Here is a 16,401-nt window from a genome sequence, read left to right on the forward strand (position 1 = left end):
GTGTGTGTGTGTGTGTGTGTGTGTGTGTGTGTGTGTGTGTGTGTGTGTGTGTGTGTGTGTGTGTGTGTGTGTGTGTGTGTGTGTGTGTGTGTGTGTGTGTGTGTGTGTGTGTGTGTGTGTGTGTGTGTGTACAGGTACAGCCACACATGATGGGATGGGATGGGATAGACGGGCGGAAGTCCCATACACACCCATGTTATCGCGACCGTTCTTCCGGTTTTAAACTTAACATGGGTGTGTATGGGACTTCCGCCCGTCTATCCCATCCCATCCCATCGTGTGTGTGTGTGTGTGTGTGTGTGTGTGTGTGTGTGTGTGTGTGTGTGTGTGTGTGTGTGTGTGTGTGTGTGTGTGTGTGTGTGTGTGTGTGTGTGTGTGTGTGTGTGTGTGTGTGTGTGTGTGTGTGTGTGTGCACACATATTGTTCAAATTCCATGTTTGACTATAATGATTTATTTATTCTGAGCATTGCTGTGCATACTGTACTGGCTGTTGCTGTATCATTTGGGTTCATATTATATTGTTTCAATAAAATTACATCTGTACACAGGTTAGTAGAAGGGGTGCATATGTCACAAGTGCCACGGCAAAGAGCCGTCTCGTGTCCAGCGTCCAATTTGTAAAGGCAATGCACTCCAGTGAACAGTATTTATCCATTAAGATGAATTCTTAATGTTATTAAAACAGTTAAACTGTTTTTTTTTAGACATAAACATAATTTGTGTTGTCTAGCTTCGTTTAAATGCTTAATTTATAGTTTTAATGTGCAAATGAATCGTTTTTCAATGGCTTCTTTTTACTCTAGAGGGTACTCTATTGCTGCTCACGGAACACAACTACACAGGTTTGTTTTCTACAGTTTGATCTTAACTCATTCCTACAACTTTACACTCAATCTGGATGAAACTGTGTTACACATGTTTGGTATAGTGGCCATATTTGTAATAAGCAAGTCCGAGTGCTCTGGATGGATTCAATCATAAATATGAGCTTTCCAATGTGTTACTATAAACTATACCCCAAGTTTGCCAAAAATTACAAAGATTAAGGTAAGTAAAACACATTTTCAGATGGCTGCCATCCTTAAAATATGCAACATAGAGGTCCAGGACTCCAGCCACACCCAGTCATACAAATAAGCATTCCAACATGATTGTCTAAAAACATGATTTAGGCACCAAGTTTGCATTTATAGCTCATCTGGTCCTAAAGTTATAGCCAAATCCTTTTTCAGGTGGCAGCCATATTTGAGTTGGTGTTTTTTAGCTGTTTTGTCATAAAATAATCGTTACGTAACATAAATGTTAAGTGACGAGGGTCTCATTAATAATATAATGTTTGATGATGGTTTTAACTATACTGAAATAGGCTATAAATATGAAGTAATGAGTCTCACAACACCGTGAAGAATCCAAAGATATATTTATGTTTTTTTTTTAAGTTAAAGTAAAGTCTGTGTGTGGGTTTTATGAATATATAACTAATACAAAACTAGCTTGTGCCTAAATAATAACTATTGGATCCATTGGAAGCTTATTCTTTCCATTTCCTGAAAAGTAACGGTTTTGGACATACAAGGTTTCCACCTGACAGCGACAATATATACTGTATATAATTACTTGTAACTAAAGATAAACATATCCAACTATCTTCACTTCTCAGCTCCGCGCCTTGAGGACAATCGGCAGAGAATAAGACGGAAGCAGTTATTAAAGAACCGCCAGACCTCAGGTATATACTCTCTAAAAATAATACCCTTCCATTAACAAATGTGTACAGAAATACTTTTCTGCCTACTGTATTTAAACTATGTTGATAAGACACACAATCAACAGAAATCACAGTCTCGTAAATGTACTGTATTTTCTAAATTAATTCCTATACAAGCCTACCATCGTATGCTTTAATTTTTAAATATGCTTTATTTCAACTTTGAAACCCTAACCCCTGATCTAATATAACCACAAAAGCCATTTTATTTTCATCATAACACTATTCTGGGATGGTACAGTGATAAAGTGCCTGGCCTGCCCACCACCACGGAGGTTGTGAGTTTGAATCCACCGTGGTGCATCTGGCTTGGTCGAGCGTCTATACGAACAACATAATTGGCTCTTGTTTTTCTAATACTTTCATTTGTCATCTGCCATTTATGTTTCGGGCAAGTGACCTTGTACTTGTCCAAAGGGCTTTTGAGGCCTTAGTGTCATCCATGAATATTTCCTACGAAATAGTTTATTTTGTGTACTAGAGTTTGCGAGATTTGCTGCCAACAGACACAAAAACAAACATAACCTCCGCCCTGCCTTTGTCCTGGTGCTGTTAAATATCAGAAGAAGACTTTACACCCTCTACAGTTTACAGTTTAGGCATTTAGCAGACGCTCTTGATCCAGAGCGACTTACAGTAAGGTAAGCTCTGAAAGTATATTTTCACATGGATATTTTCTATGATTAATTAGGTATATGCTCAAAACACAACTCTCCCCAATACTCCATCATTAAAACTGGCCTGTTAAATGAATTTAAGGTTATATATATATATATATATATATATATATATATATATATATATATATATAGCCTTGGATATAGTCGATATCACATGATGAGAAGGACGGGCCTATTTGCTCACATGATCCCTTCCGTTACAGTTATCACGCTTCTCATCACCTGTTAGCCCCAGAATAGGCACGCTAGGGATCAGGTGATTAAGAATTTTATCATGCTGCCTTTATTAGTGTGGTTGATATTGTTCTTGCTCACCTTAATTATTATACAGCAACCTCAAAAGTTTCCCGCACTGCTCCTAGACATTTTGTCCAATCCTCACAACAATTTTTTAAACTGGCAGACATGATCTCGAGACTCCTATGATGATAATGTATTAGTGTTGGCTGTAATTGGCTCTCAATGTTAGTTGGAGTATGTACTGTATGAATTTACCATTATGTTATATTGTTGTGTTAGCACAGTAAGTGCGGAACAGTTCGCAATGACCTTATGTGCACGCAATGTACTGAATTCTTCATTCAGTGCACAGTGATTGTAAGCAAAATGGGAAAACCATTTAGTAATTGAATAAAAACAAATACTTCTTCCACCAGTGTTACCTATATACATTTGTGTACAGGACAATTGAACGTGCTAGACGAGAAGAAACAGCATCTACCCATCAATGTAGTTACATACAAAGGAGTATTCTGATGGAACCTGACGTCTGAACAATGCAATGTTGATACATTACACAAGAATGAGAATGGTGCTGCATTGAGTAGCAGTATACACTTATACTGTATGTTGGTCTGTTTACTGTGAGAAAACAACACACACACACACACAGAGTAAACAGAGACAGCATATGCCACATGCTGCTACAGTGAATCATCGGTCGCTTCAAACCGACAATCACAACAAATGAGGGTGTGTGTCTGTCTGTCTGACTCTGTGCTTATATGTTGTGCGTTGCATCGTGTTTAGGCCTCATAGCGGCCCGAACCTCTAGTTAATTACATTTTCTCCAGTTACAGATGTTATCAAATGTAACTCAATATCAAACAACACAATCACATACCTAAAAGAATCGCCGGGTTGATGTGTTTATTTTTTACTTATGACGCGATGCTAAGATGACCCTATGGTATTTTCATGCTCCGAATAACAATTTGAATCGTCAAATGTCAAGGGGCAGCCCTACTGCAGTATTTACATAGCCTGGTTCCAGACCATAGACCCCGCCCACTCTCTGAGTGGACTGCTCCTCTTGGTCTGGTGTCATAATGTGAGCCTATGGCTTTTCACGTCAAAGAAAAACATGTCAAATCAGAGTTGGAGGTGGGAGTGGTCTAACGACAAGCCAATCAGCGAATATCTGTTAATTAAAACAAGCTGTGCGATGACGTTGGATGTAAAATGGTAAATGGTGCATTTATATAGCGCTTTTGTCCAAAGCCCTTTACATTGATTGTGCCATTCACACACACATTCATACATGGCGGAGGAAACCATGCAAGGCACCAACCTACTCATCGGGAGCAATTAGGGGTTCAGCGTCTTGCTCAAGGACACTTCGACACTAACTCTGGGGTAGCGCCCCAGCCGGGATTCCAGTTCACTCTACCCGGCCACTCTACCCCTGAGCCACTGCCGCCAGATGTAGGCGGATCCGTGGATCTCTTGTGATTGGTTTAGGGAAATTTGAATCCCCTCCCCCTGGTAATCACGGACACTGCAGCCAATGTCAGACTGAGGATCCACGCAGCTTCAGGCTGATAATCAGTAATTTGATAATTAGTATTTACTATTTACACTAAACGGGTACATGCCATTTACTGATTTTGCACTTGTAATTTATTCTGGATAAGAGCATCTGAAAAATGCCTAAATTGTAATTTGAACATTGTAATCAGCAGGACAAATCAGTCACCAGGCAGGCTGGGAATCGGCTTGAATCTCCTGATGGCCAAACTGGACCTGGCAGTTGCTGTTGATGCCCTGCATAACAAATATATAATGTACTAGAGGTTCGGGCCGCACACGTACGCCACACTGATCTCTGTATCTGTCATCAGAACATGCCCATATATGGGAATGCCCCCTTTTGTGCCATTTATACTGTATGGAGCTGGCTGATTTGTTTGTGCCTGATCCCATGATGACACAACTGAGGTTAGACAACACACTCCATATTTGGGCGGAGCTGCATTCAGAACTCCTTATATGGCTATGGATGAGTCACGGTGACACGAGCATGACGTCAGAGGTCCGTCACTGGGGTGTGAACCCCAGACAACTATTCAATTCAATTCAATCTTTATTTCAGATCCAAAGGATAGTCTAAAAGCACACCAGATGCAAATTGATGCAGGAGTGAGCCCCTACCAATGTGACCAGTGTGGGAAAGGATTCGGCATGAAGTCTTATCTCAGAATCCACCAGAGAAGTCATACAGGAGAGAAACCCTACCAGTGTGATCAATGTGGTAAAATGTACAGTCAACTGGGTAACTTAAATGCACACCTAAGATTTCACACAGGAGAGAAACCGTACCTCTGTGACCAATGTGGAAAGTGTTTCAGTGATGCTGGGACCTTAGTGAGTCACAACAGAATTCACACAGGAGAGAAACCCTACCACTGTCACCAGTGCGATAAGAGTTTCAGTAATGTTGGGAGCTTAAGGAATCATCGCCAAGGTCACACTGGAGAGAAGCCATTTAAATGTGTATGTGGAAAGAGTTTTAGATCCCGTTCAGAATTAAAACTTCATCAGCGTAACCACACAGGAGAGAAACCTTTTGATTGCAAACGATGTAAAAAAACGTTTAGATGGAAACAAAATTTTAGGACTCATCAGTGCAACTAAACAGGACAAACCTTACAACCTTGAACCATATTGGGAAAAGATTTCATGCAAAGTCCACATCAAACTATGCCATACTATAAGATACTTAACACAATGTATTAGACACACACTCCCTGATGCTACACAATACACACATTTAATTCTGTCCCTTAACCCATTAAGACCTGAAGCTGATTCTGCAAATGTCTTCTAAATCCCAACAGTATTCTGAAAAACCTATGTTTCTATATCAACTTTTCATGTCCAGGACCCCAAAAATACGGATTTGGCCGGCAACCCCCATCTCAAAATATTTTGTTCCAGGGACCAACAGAAGCAAAGATTTGAGTTAAAATGTTCGCTTTAAAATAATATATATTCAAAGATTTGCACACATTTTCACAATTTTTCTAAAATAGTAGATCTACAAGCTCATAGCGTGGCACTCTGTGCCGTGCTATGAGCTTGTATATCCCCTATTTTTGAATAGGCAAAGTGTAAAATAATGCATTTTTTAGCTCAAATCATAATATTACACGTGCGTTCCAGGTCTCAATGGGTTAATAAAAATGTATCTTGGAATTCCTTGAAAATTTAAGCAGACCAATTATAACAATCAAAGTAAATGTCATCATCTTCATTATGAAGGGGCCTGCAATCACGATCCATGGACGCCCAAACTGAATTTGTTCTGGTTAAGATGCCACTGGAGACAAAAATATTACTCGTTTATTGGTGAAACAAATTGCTGAATTTGATGCATCTTTTCTAGGTTCATTTTGCCTTGGTAAATACAGCTTAAGTCTGTCTCTATAGTGGTGCCTTTATCTTTTCATTACATGAGAAACACTTCCACTTAATTCCATTTCATGCCTGCTGGACTCTCATCTGCATCACATGTAACATGTAGCAGCAAACAACTAATTCATTATCGGTAAATGCATGTGCTCAAACATTGAAATCATACATGAACTTTGATAAATAGACCTGGACTGCATGCTTTTAATGTTTACAATGTTACAAAACCCACTAATCCATCATGCCACTCCAAACTTGCAAAACATATAATTCCACCATGCAAGGACTGCTGGGTTTCCTGTCAGCATATATATATATATATTTATATATATATATATATATATATATATATATATATATATATATATATATATATACACACATACATACATACACACATACATACATACATACATGGAGATCATAAGTATTTGCTCATATATGGGCATTCCCCCTTTTGTGCCCATATATATTGAGGTTGTTCTAGAGCTCCATGATTCTGACTGATTTGTTTGCGCCTGATGTCATGACGACACATTGAGATTAGACAACACACTCCATATTTGGGCATTCTGTAGCTGCATTGGGAACTCCTTATATGGTTATAGCTGAGTCATAGTGACATGAGCGTGAAGACGTGTATTTATGGAGCTGACTGATTTGTTTGTGCCTGATACCTACACATTGAGGTTAGACAACACACTCCATATTTGGGTGTAGTTGCATTTGGAACTCCTTATATGGTTAGGGCTGAGTCCTAGTGACACAAGCGTGATGACGTGGTCTGTCTGTCCACGCACCCCCACATTAGCCAATCCTAATATAGGATACACATTTTTCACATTATTTTGATTCTATGTATAACCATAGGTGAAGTATGTACAATCCTTTGGGCTTCTAAACTTCTGAAGAATAATGTTTAAGTTATCTTTTCAGCCACCATAGTTGTTTTGTTTTGGTTTTGTTTTGTCTGTTGGACAAAAAGAAACATACAAAAATATTTCCATTTGTAAATTTTGTATCTCGTGATTTGTTTCACCTGTGTATGAAATGTGCTGTACAATATGTCCAGCATCATCTTTTCAGCCATCATAGTTATTTTTTTGTTTTATATCTGTTTAATAAAAAAATCCTGTATACTTGTATATATCTTGTGATTCCCCCCCCCCCCCCCCTTCTATGAAATGTGCTATAAAATACTATGGTTGGACTTGCCTTTGGTTGTAAACCTGATTCTATCCTGTTAATACTGACTCAAAGATATATAATTTTGTTGACTTTTAACTGCAATGCCATTCAAATGGGAATATTCAGTGACTTAACTGATATGGGAAGGTGTTGAGATTAGATTAGATTTTTTTATGTAATGCTTATAATCTGCATTTGTCTGCATGTAAACAGTTTAGTTAACTTTTAGGTTGTTTTGATTTTTTTCCCTTCTAATTCAGTTATCGTTTTTTAATGCATTATTTTCTAGTTTATTTATTTCAGAAATGTTAGTTTACGTTATCTCGTTAGTTTTCGTTAACTATAATAACCTTGCTCTATAGTAGACTATACAGTACTGTACTGTAATATGTACTGGAGACTGTTTTGTTGTTAACCACTTGAATCCCAGCATCCCTATTCTGGGGGGAACATTTTCCAAAAATAACAGATCTACAAGCACAGGAGCAAGCTCGTGAGCCTGTATATTGGCTATTTTCAGAGAAGAGATTTGGTGTAGATCAAAAAGAGTGCACTAAGTACAGTGCAATAAGTGGGTAATATGAATTGAGTAGTATCTAATCAAGTGTTTGTGATATTCTTATCTGAATTCAACAGCAGGAAGAACAGAACCCAGACACAGTCAGGCTGTGGGATGAACATAATGTCAGTCACATAATACATCCAAATCACTGCTCAGGGTTATTAAAACTATAGAAATATGGTTTATTGTCATTATCTATTACAGTGTGCCTAAACATGTTGAATTAAAAACTTCATGCAGTTTTTTTCCATTGAATCTGAGCATTATTTCCAATAGGTTTGCTTTGGCACTGACCTCTGTCATAGTTCCATTAATGTTTGTTATGCTTTTGTGTCTGTTGTCCTGTTGTATGAATATTCTATACACTATGATCCGTCCGACTCAACGCTGGGCACTGCACTCCCTCGGGTCGTCTGTGACACGCATGCCAAATTTGATTACATGGATTACAGACATACGTACAGAGATTACATGCATTTATTGTAAGAAGATCAGGAGAAAGAACAAAAATCTGCTGGAAACTGGAAAACTATCAAATTGAAGCTGATAAATTGGTACTCTCCTGATTGAATGAAATTGGCAACACACCTGCAATGTATTTTCTGTTTTTAAAAGACCTGGAGAGACGGGGAGACCCCTGTTACTGAACAAACACTAGTTTATGAGAGAGAGAGAGAGAGAGAGAGAGAGAGAGAGAGAGAGAGAGAGAGAGAGAGAGAGAGAGAGAGAGAGAGAGAGAGAGAGAGAGAGAGAGAGAGAGAGAGAGAGAGAGAGAGAGAGAGAGAGAGAGAGAGAGAGAGAGAGAGAGAGAGAGAGAGAGAGAGAGAGAGAGAGATCTGTGTTCCGTGAGCAGAAATAACGGAGCAGAAATAAGACTTCCGGTTGACGATCTCTTCAGAATAAGAGTACCCTCTAGAGTAAAAAGAAACCATTGAAAACCATTGAAAAACGGTTCATTTGCACATTAAAACTATAAATTAAGCATTTAAACGAAGCTATATAACACATATTATGTTACTGTGTAACAAAAACGGATTTAAAACATTAATAATTTATCTAAATGGATAAATGCTGTTCAAAGGAGTGCATAGCCTATACAAATTGGACACTGGACAGGAGACGGAGCTTAGTGCCGGAACTTCTGAGGTACGCACGCGTTCGGGGAGACCCCCTCTACACCGCCACACTCTCCGCTAAGCGGCACAGGTGTATTTTGAAAAGTGGCGGGCCGTCCAGTGAGGTCAAGGGTCAGAAAAGGGCCTTTTTCAGTGCATAGCCTATACAAATTGGACACTGGACAGGAGACGGAGCTTAGTGCCGGAACTTGCAAGGTACGCACGCGTTCGGGGAGACACCCTCTACACCGCCACACTCTCCGCTAAGCGGCACAGGTGTATTTTGAAAAGTGGCGGGCCGTCCAGTGAGGTCAGGGGTCAGAAAAGGGCCTTTTTCAGTGCATAGCCTATACAAATTGGACACTGGACAGGAGACGGAGCTTAGTGCCGGAACTTCTGAGGTACGCACGTGTTCGGGGAGACCCCCTCTACACCGCCACACTCTCCGCTAAGCGGCACAGGTGTATTTTGAAAAGTGGCGGGCCGTCCAGTGAGGTCAAGGGTCAGAAAAGGGCCTTTTTCAGTGCATAGCCTATACAAATTGGACACTGGACAGGAGACGGAGCTTAGTGCCGGAACTTGCAAGGTACGCACGCGTTCGGGGAGACACCCTCTACACCGCCACACTCTCCGCTAAGCGGCACAGGTGTATTTTGAAAAGTGGCGGGCCGTCCAGTGAGGTCAGGGGTCAGAAAAGGGCCTTTTTCAGTGCATAGCCTATACAAATTGGACACTGGACAGGAGACGGAGCTTAGTGCCGGAACTTCTGAGGTACGCACGTGTTCGGGGAGACCCCCTCTACACCGCCACACTCTCCGCTAAGCGGCACAGGTGTATTTTGAAAAGTGGCGGGCCGTCCAGTGAGGTCAAGGGTCAGAAAAGGGCCTTTTTTCAGTGCATAGCCTATACAAATTGGACACTGGACAGGAGACGGAGCTTAGTGCCGGAACTTGCAAGGTACGCACGCGTACGGGGAGACCCCCTCTACACCGCCACACTCTCCGCTAAGCGGCACAGGTGTATTTTGAAAAGTGGCGGGCCGTCCAGTGAGGTCAAGGGTCAGAAAAGGGCCTTTTTCAGTGCATAGCCTATACAAATTGGACACTGGACAGGAGACGGAGCTTAGTGCCGGAACTTGCAAGGTACGCACGCGTTCGGGGAGACACCCTCTACACCGCCACACTCTCCGCTAAGCGGCACAGGTGTATTTTGAAAAGTGGCGGGCCGTCCAGTGAGGTCAGGGGTCAGAAAAGGGCCTTTTTCAGTGCATAGCCTATACAAATTGGACACTGGACAGGAGACGGAGCTTAGTGCCGGAACTTCTGAGGTACGCACGTGTTCGGGGAGACCCCCTCTACACCGCCACACTCTCCGCTAAGCGGCACAGGTGTATTTTGAAAAGTGGCGGGCCGTCCAGTGAGGTCAAGGGTCAGAAAAGGGCCTTTTTCAGTGCATAGCCTATACAAATTGGACACTGGACAGGAGACGGAGCTTAGTGCCGGAACTTGCAAGGTACGCACGCGTACGGGGAGACCCCCTCTACACCGCCACACTCTCCGCTAAGCGGCACAGGTGTATTTTGAAAAGTGGCGGGCCGTCCAGTGAGGTCAAGGGTCAGAAAAGGGCCTTTTTCAGTGCATAGCCTATACAAATTGGACACTGGACAGGAGACGGAGCTTAGTGCCGGAACTTCTGAGGTACGCACGCGTTCGGGGAGACCCCCTCTACACCGCCACACTCTCCGCTAAGCGGCACAGGTGTATTTTGAAAAGTGGCGGGCCGTCCAGTGAGGTCAAGGGTCAGAAAAGGGCCTTTTTCAGTGCATAGCCTATACAAATTGGACACTGGACAGGAGACGGAGCTTAGTGCCGGAACTTCTGAGGTACGCACGCGTTCGGGGAGACCCCCTCTACACCGCCACACTCTCCGCTAAGCGGCACAGGTGTATTTTGAAAAGTGGCGGGCCGTCCAGTGAGGTCAGGGGTCAGAAAAGGGCCTTTTTCAGTGCATAGCCTATACAAATTGGACACTGGACAGGAGACGGAGCTTAGTGCCGGAACTTCTGTGGTACGCACGCGTTCGGGGAGACCCCCTCTACACCGCCACACTCTCCGCTAAGCGGCACAGGTGTATTTTGAAAAGTGGCGGGCCGTCCAGTGAGGTCAGGGGTCAGAAAAGGGCCTTTTTCAGTGCATAGCCTATACAAATTGGACACTGGACAGGAGACGGAGCTTAGTGCCGGAACTTCTGAGGTACGCACGTGTTCGGGGAGACCCCCTCTACACCGCCACACTCTCCGCTAAGCGGCACAGGTGTATTTTGAAAAGTGGCGGGCCGTCCAGTGAGGTCAAGGGTCAGAAAAGGGCCTTTTTCAGTGCATAGCCTATACAAATTGGACACTGGACAGGAGACGGAGCTTAGTGCCGGAACTTGCAAGGTACGCACGCGTACGGGGAGACCCCCTCTACACCGCCACACTCTCCGCTAAGCGGCACAGGTGTATTTTAAAAAGTGGCGGGCCGTCCAGTGAGGTCAAGGGTCAGAAAAGGGCCTTTTTCAGTGCATAGCCTATACAAATTGGACACTGGACAGGAGACGGAGCTTAGTGCCGGAACTTGCAAGGTACGCACGCGTTCGGGGAGACCCCCTCTACACCGCCACACTCTCCGCTAAGCGGCACTAAGGTGTAGAAAAAAGTGGCGGGCCGTCCAGTGAGGTCAGGGGTCAGAAACGCAAACGCGGTCATTGGACGCAACCCCACACAACCCCACACAACCACACACAATAAAAGAATACAGACAAGGCTTTGAAAGTTTAAAAAAAAGACCTTTTAATTACTCTTTACTAATAAAACAGTGTACAAATTATCAAAAAAATAAATAAATAAAGTTTCCAATATTTGTTTTTAAACATTGCCAATTGTCTTAAGGTGGACTGAGAGGCTACTTTAGTAGTTTAGTAGTCACAGATTTGATCAATTTACTTTATGTGTGTGTGTGTGTGTGTTAATAACAGCACTCATTATTCAAACACAAATCATGCAAAACTGTAAAAATGTGGAAGTTCTAGGAAGTGCAAACCACACTCAAAAGTATAAAATGGTACTGCGTGCAACGTACCTCAATGCAAACATCACTGTTGGAACTGCGTACCCCACACAATTTTTTTAAATGTCTATTTATAAATAAATAATAAACGGGTACAACATGCAATGTACCACGGTGCAAAGATCACTCAAATTTCATGAAGTGCAGGGGAGTGATCTGTTTCACGTTCCACAAAAGGCTGTTCAACTACAGGGCTGTCTTGCACTACCAACTTTTCCTCCTCTCCATGGTGCACAAATGGCTTAGGCTGCACCTGAACACGGCAATTTCTTTCTGTATATAGAATCCCCTGTGTCAATGCCTCATGATTGCAAGTGGTGGATAAACAGGCATAAGTGAGAGTATCAAAGTCTCGACTCGGTGAAACTCCCACACAGTCCATATGATACCAGCCTCCACAGAGATTACATTCAAGCATAGCTTTTGCTGGGTCATTTGTTTTTTCACAAATGCAATAGACAGTTTTTTTTTGTTTGTTTTTTGGCCTCACCCACTCATCACCTAGTGTATGTTTGGCATTTCTTTTGCCCACATGCATTTTCATGGGTGTAGCAGATGTATTAGCTTGTAGAACCTCTGCAGCTATCTTGTCAGCTTTATCTGAATATGCACTAATATGTTTCTTCTCTGTGGTCAAGGTATCACCACTATCTGGACATCCACTATTGTCATCCATATCCTGGATGTTCCCAATATCAACTGAACAAGCAAGAGTATTTTGGTCTCCCTCATCAAACAGATTAATAAGGCCTTTCACATCACCTCTATTTGCTTGCCAAATTTGACGGAGACGTTTAACAGAAAGCATCTCTCTTTTTTGTGAACTAATTGGCCAACCAAGTTCTATTGCAACATCTCTCCAGAAGCTGACATTGTCTCTGTCTGTGTGTTGTTTTTGCATTGCGTGTATTGCTTTAGCAATGGGAAGATAATTCGTATCGTCTTTCTGTCTATTTTTGTGTTTCAAAGCAAAGTCTTTGCTGCCACCACATAATTTCAACTTGTTATTATCTGTACGATTTGTGACTTTAAGCCCAGCTCCAAAAGCTTTGCACCGTGGTACATTGCATGTTGTACCCGTTTATTATACATTTGAGTGATGTTTGCATTGAGGTACGTTGCACGCAGTACCATTTTATACTTTTGAGTGTGGTTTGCACTTCCTAGAACTTCCACATTTTTACAGTTTTGCATGATTTGTGTTTGAATAATGAGTGCTGTTATTAACACACACACACACACACATAAAGTAAATTGATCAAATCTGTGACTACTAAACTACTAAAGTAGCCTCTCAGTCCACCTTAAGACAATTGGCAATGTTTAAAAACAAATATTGGAAACTTTATTTATTTATTTTTTTGATAATTTGTACACTGTTTTATTAGTAAAGAGTAATTAAAAGGTCTTTTTTTTAAACTTTCAAAGCCTTGTCTGTATTCTTTTATTGTGTGTGGTTGTGTGGGGTTGTGTGGGGTTGCGTCCAATGACCGCGTTTGCGTTTCTGACCCCTGACCTCACTGGACGGCCCGCCACTTTTTTCTACACCTTAGTGCCGCTTAGTGGAGAGTGTGGCGGTGTAGAGGGGGTCTCCCCGAACGCGTGCGTACCTTGCAAGTTCCGGCACTAAGCTCCGTCTCCTGTCCAGTGTCCAATTTGTATAGGCTATGCACTGAAAAAGGCCCTTTTCTGACCCCTGACCTCACTGGACGGCCCGCCACTTTTCAAAATACACCTGTGCCGCTTAGCGGAGAGTGTGGCGGTGTAGAGGGTGTCTCCCCGAACGCGTGCGTACCTTGCAAGTTCCGGCACTAAGCTCCGTCTCCTGTCCAGTGTCCAATTTGTATAGGCTATGCACTGAAAAAGGCCCTTTTCTGACCCTTGACCTCACTGGACGGCCCGCCACTTTTCAAAATACACCTGTGCCGCTTAGCGGAGAGTGTGGCGGTGTAGAGGGGGTCTCCCCGAACGCGTGCGTACCGCAGAAGTTCCGGCACTAAGCTCCGTCTCCTGTCCAGTGTCCAATTTGTATAGGCTATGCACTGAAAAAGGCCCTTTTCTGACCCCTGACCTCACTGGACGGCCCGCCACTTTTCAAAATACACCTGTGCCGCTTAGCGGAGAGTGTGGCGGTGTAGAGGGGGTCTCCCCGAACGCGTGCGTACCTCAGAAGTTCCGGCACTAAGCTCCGTCTCCTGTCCAGTGTCCAATTTGTATAGGCTATGCACTGAAAAAGGCCCTTTTCTGACCCTTGACCTCACTGGACGGCCCGCCACTTTTCAAAATACACCTGTGCCGCTTAGCGGAGAGTGTGGCGGTGTAGAGGGGGTCTCCCCGAACGCGTGCGTACCGCAGAAGTTCCGGCACTAAGCTCCGTCTCCTGTCCAGTGTCCAATTTGTATAGGCTATGCACTGAAAAAGGCCCTTTTCTGACCCCTGACCTCACTGGACGGCCCGCCACTTTTCAAAATACACCTGTGCCGCTTAGCGGAGAGTGTGGCGGTGTAGAGGGGGTCTCCCCGAACGCGTGCGTACCTCAGAAGTTCCGGCACTAAGCTCCGTCTCCTGTCCAGTGTCCAATTTGTATAGGCTATGCACTGAAAAAGGCCCTTTTCTGACCCTTGACCTCACTGGACGGCCCGCCACTTTTCAAAATACACCTGTGCCGCTTAGCGGAGAGTGTGGCGGTGTAGAGGGGGTCTCCCCGAACGCGTGCGTACCTTGCAAGTTCCGGCACTAAGCTCCGTCTCCTGTCCAGTGTCCAATTTGTATAGGCTATGCACTGAAAAAGGCCCTTTTCTGACCCTTGACCTCACTGGACGGCCCGCCACTTTTCAAAATACACCTGTGCCGCTTAGCGGAGAGTGTGGCGGTGTAGAGGGGGTCTCCCCGAACGCGTGCGTACCTCAGAAGTTCCGGCACTAAGCTCCGTCTCCTGTCCAGTGTCCAATTTGTATAGGCTATGCACTGAAAAAAGGCCCTTTTCTGACCCTTGACCTCACTGGACGGCCCGCCACTTTTCAAAATACACCTGTGCCGCTTAGCGGAGAGTGTGGCGGTGTAGAGGGGGTCTCCCCGAACACGTGCGTACCTCAGAAGTTCCGGCACTAAGCTCCGTCTCCTGTCCAGTGTCCAATTTGTATAGGCTATGCACTGAAAAAGGCCCTTTTCTGACCCCTGACCTCACTGGACGGCCCGCCACTTTTCAAAATACACCTGTGCCGCTTAGCGGAGAGTGTGGCGGTGTAGAGGGTGTCTCCCCGAACGCGTGCGTACCTTGCAAGTTCCGGCACTAAGCTCCGTCTCCTGTCCAGTGTCCAATTTGTATAGGCTATGCACTGAAAAAGGCCCTTTTCTGACCCTTGACCTCACTGGACGGCCCGCCACTTTTCAAAATACACCTGTGCCGCTTAGCGGAGAGTGTGGCGGTGTAGAGGGGGTCTCCCCGAACACGTGCGTACCTCAGAAGTTCCGGCACTAAGCTCCGTCTCCTGTCCAGTGTCCAATTTGTATAGGCTATGCACTGAAAAAGGCCCTTTTCTGACCCCTGACCTCACTGGACGGCCCGCCACTTTTCAAAATACACCTGTGCCGCTTAGCGGAGAGTGTGGCGGTGTAGAGGGGGTCTCCCCGAACGCGTGCGTACCTTGCAAGTTCCGGCACTAAGCTCCGTCTCCTGTCCAGTGTCCAATTTGTATAGGCTATGCACTGAAAAAGGCCCTTTTCTGACCCCTGACCTCACTGGACGGCCCGCCACTTTTGTCTACACCTTAGTGCCGTTTAGCGGAGAGTGTGGCGGTGTAGAGGGGGTCTCCCCGAACGCGTGCGTACCTCGGAAGTTCCGGCACTAAGCACCGTCTCCTGTCCAGTGTCCAATTTGTATAGGCTATGCACTGAAAAAGGCCCTTTTCTGACCCCTGACCTCACTGGACGGCCCGCCACTTTTTTCTACACCTTAGTGCCGCTTAGCGGAGAGTGTGGCGGTGTAGAGGGGGTCTCCCCGAACGCGTGCGTACCTCGGAAGTTCCGGCACTAAGCACCGTAATTATGTAATTCTAGGCATCTGCTTTAAAATCAGGGTTGGACTGATAACTTAATTATTACCTAACTACAGCAGAATGAAAGGAGAGACATTTAGCAGGGAAAAACGAAAGCAATAATATAAGGTTTTCAGGTTACACTTTACACTTGCAGGACAAACATTAATTAGAGAATGCATGCTTAACCATTCAAAGTGTTTCTAACCTAAATGCAGTGGTTTTCAAACCTTTGAATAAATTCCTGTTACAA

At 43.9% G+C, this 16,401-nt stretch overlaps 1 long non-coding RNA gene across 1 annotated transcript in view; it reads left to right on the forward strand.

Annotated features, from left to right (window-relative positions):
* LOC308097101 overlaps positions 1–6,417 on the forward strand; it is a 6,822-nt gene extending 405 nt beyond the window's left edge. Inside the window, exons 2-4 of the long non-coding RNA XR_013934185.1 lie at positions 805–843; positions 1,662–1,730; positions 4,821–6,417. This is a non-coding gene — a long non-coding RNA (uncharacterized lncRNA). The remainder of the gene's footprint in view (positions 1–804; positions 844–1,661; positions 1,731–4,820) is intronic.
* Positions 6,418–16,401: the final 9,984 nt, after the last annotated feature.

Source organism: Gymnoscopelus braueri, assembly GCF_963280865.1.
Source record: "Gymnoscopelus braueri genome assembly, chromosome: 12".
NCBI classification, from domain to species: domain Eukaryota; kingdom Metazoa; phylum Chordata; class Actinopteri; order Myctophiformes; family Myctophidae; genus Gymnoscopelus; species Gymnoscopelus braueri.